The sequence below is a fragment of the Pongo pygmaeus genome, chromosome 3 (genome assembly GCF_028885625.2).
Source record: "Pongo pygmaeus isolate AG05252 chromosome 3, NHGRI_mPonPyg2-v2.0_pri, whole genome shotgun sequence".
NCBI classification, from domain to species: Eukaryota; Metazoa; Chordata; class Mammalia; order Primates; family Hominidae; genus Pongo; species Pongo pygmaeus.
In genome coordinates, this window is record NC_072376.2 from 196,958,100 (window position 1) to 196,961,538 (window position 3,439).

A 3,439-nucleotide genomic window follows, 5' to 3' on the forward strand; every position below is an offset into this window, starting at 1 on the left:
ATGTCTGTTTATTCTATCAATAACTAAGAGAGAATGTTGAAATATTTCAGCATAGGCCGGGCGCGGTGGCTCACGCTTGTAATCCCAGCACTTTGGGAGGCTAAGGTGCACAGATCACCTGAGGTCAGCCTGGCCAACATGGTGAAACCCCGTCTCTACTAAAAATACATAAATTAGCCAGACACAGTGGCAGGTGCCTGTAGTCCCAGCTACTAGGGAGGCTGAGGCAGGAGAATCGCTTGAACCCGGCAGGCGGAGGTTGCAGTGAGCTGAGATTGAGTTATTTCACTCCAGACTGGGCAACAAAAACAAACAAACAAACAAAAATAAAAAAAAAAACTGTCTCAAAAAAACAAAAACAAAATTGAAATATTTCAGTATAATTGTGGAATTATCTATTTCTCCTTTCAATTCTACCAGTTTTCCTTTATGCATTTTAAAGCTGTTATTATGTGCAAAAACATTTAAGATTGCTATATTTTTTTGATGACTTGAGCCCTTTATCAATGTGAAATGACTCTGTTTATCTCTGATAACATTCCATGGTATGAAATCAACTTTGATATTTATGTAGTATTTCAGCTTTCTTTTGATTACTTTTATCATGCTGTTATCTTTTTCCATCTTTTTACTTATAACCTTTTATTATTTTCATATTTAAAGTGCATTTATTGTAAGGAGCATATACTTGGGTCTTTTTTTCCCTTCAATTCTGATTTATGTCATTTTTTTAATGACTGGTAGTCTTACTTTTAATGTGATTATTAATATGGTTAGGTTTAACCTACCATCTTACTGTTTGTTTTCTATTTATTGCATTCCCCATTTTGCCTTCTTATGAATTTGTTGAATATTTTCTATAATTTCATTTATCTGTTTGTTGGTTTGTTAGCTATACCTCTCTTTTTTTAATGCCTGATTTAGGGTTTATAGTATATATCAGGGGATGGCAAACTATAGCCCCTAAGCCAAATCTGCTTGCCACCTGTTATTGTAAATAAAGTTTTATTGAAATATACCCACACTTATTAGTGTATTTATTGCCTGTGGCTGCTTTTGCACAACAACAACAGTATTGAGGGTGGGTGCAGTAGCTCACGTCTGTAATCCCAGCATTTTGGGAGGCTGAGGTGGGAGGATCACAGAAGGAGTTCAAGACCAGCCTGGGCCACACAGGGAGACCCCATCTCTACCAAAAAAAAAAAAAATTAGCTGGGTGTAGTGGCATGCACCTGTAGCCTCAGCTATTTGGGAGGCTGAGATGGGAGGATAGCTTGAGCTCAGGAGCTTAAGGCTGCAGCAGCTGTGAATTCGCCACTGCACTACAGCCTGGATAACAGAGTGAAGCCCTGTCTCAAAAAAAAAAAAAAAAGTAAAAATAAAAATAAAATAGAATGCGTAAACAGTAGAATTGAGTAGTTGGGACAGAGACCATAAGGCCTGCAAAGACTGAAATATTTACTACCTGACCCTTTACAGAAAATGTTTGCCAATCCCTGATAAGCATTTTAACTTATCATAATCTACCATCAAGTAATGTCGTGCTGTTTCACATATACTTGCAACAATAAATTCAAATCCTGGATTGGCCTTTGTGCTCTTGTCAAAAATTTTACTTCTATTTATAAGGCCCACAGTGCATTGTGGTTATTTTTGCTTTACAAAATTATGTTTCAAAGAGATTTTTTTTAAACACAAAAAAAGAGTCTTTTATATTAACCTCCCCTGCTCCCTCCCATACCCCCTACACAATGACCATTTCTGGTGTTCTTTATTCCTTTGTATAAAACCAGATTTCCACCTGGCATTATAATTTTGCCTAAGGGACTTCTCTTAACATTTCTTATAATGTAAGTCTACTGGTGATTAATTCTTTTGGTTTTGTATGTCTGAAAAAGTCTTTATTTTGCTTTTGCTTTTGAAGACATTGTTACTGGATATAAAAATCTAAGTTGACAGTGTTTTTTGTTTTGTCTTCTAGTACTGTACGGTTGCTTTGCCACTATCTTCTGGTTTATATTATTTCTAACAAGAAGTTTGCTGTCATTCTTATCTTTATTCCTCCATACCTGTATCTTCTTTCTGGTTGCTTTTTTTTTTTTCCTTTTTAGTAGTAGATTTAACAACTTGATTTTGATATATTTTATTGTAGTCTTCTTTACATGTCTTGTGTTGGGATTTGTTAAGTTTCTTAAACCTGTGGATTTATAGTTTGCACTAAATTTGGAAATGTTTTGGCTATACTTTCTTCAAATATTTTTTATGATCCTCTGCTTCCTCTTCCCACCAGACTCCCATTACACAATTACACGTATATTAGACTAACTGAAGTTGTCCCATAGTTCACTTATATTCTTTTTTCAGTCTTTTTTTCTCTCTGTGTGTTTTAGTTTGGACAGTTTGTACTGCTATATATTCACATTTACTAATCTTTTCTTTTGCACTTTCTAATCTGTTATTAATTTTATCCAATATATTTTTTATTTTGGACATTTAGTTTTATTTCTAAAAGTTTTAATTGGGTCTCTAAAAATATTTCCCATGTCTCTTTTTAACATGGGCATACTTTTCTCTACCATCTTGAACTTTCAGGATATAGGTATAGTTACTATCTTAAAGTCCTTGTCCACTTATTCTATTGTCTCATTTCTGGGTCTGTTTATGTTAATTATTCTGCCAATTAATTTTCATCCATTTCCCCAATATAACTCTTTTTTCTTGAGCATTTTTTTCTTTTTCTTTTTTTTTCCTGTTACCCAGGCTGGAGTGCAATAGCATGATCACGGCTCACTGCAGCCTCAACGTCCCGGGCTCAGGCAATTCTCCCACCTCAGCCTCTCAAGTAGCTGGGACTACAAGCACACATCACCATGCCCAGCTAATTTTTAAATTTTTTGTAGAATGAGGTCTTGCTATGTTGTCAGGGCTGGTCTCGAACTCCTGGGCTCAACTGATCTTCCTACCACAGCCTACCAAAGTGCTGGGATTGTAGGTGTGAGCCACCATTCTGAGCCTTGAGTATTTTGAAAGAAATCTCAGACAACGTGTGTCTTGTAAATACTTCGGTGTGCATGTCTAAGTGATAATTAGTAAAGATTTTTTTTTTCCACATTGGATGGGTAATGTGGTGCTGATGTAGTAACAAGGTTTGAGGGAGGCTGATCTCATACTTTAAGATGAAAACGAAATCATCACACTTATGAACCAAAAAAGAATGGTAAAGACTTTAAAAAAATCATCCCTTTGCTATTTATCACTTAAGAAAACTAATAACCATTCCTGAATATAATCTAATATTCAGATCCTATGTGAATTGCTCTACTTCATCTTAAAAATGCTTTTTACAGACGATTTGTTTGACTCAGGATACAATGAGAATCACAAATTGGCTGCTATATCTCTACGTCTCTTTTATTCTGTAAGTCTCTTTTCAACATGC

The 3,439-nt window shown here is 35.3% G+C and overlaps 1 non-coding gene across 1 annotated transcript; it reads right to left on the reverse strand.

Annotated features, from left to right (window-relative positions):
• Window positions 1-3,109: 3,109 nt before the first annotated feature.
• Window positions 3,110-3,216, reverse strand: LOC129035998 (small nucleolar RNA U13). Its single transcript, XR_008502470.1, has one exon. It is a non-coding gene; the product is annotated as a small nucleolar RNA U13 (small nucleolar RNA).
• Window positions 3,217-3,439: the final 223 nt, after the last annotated feature.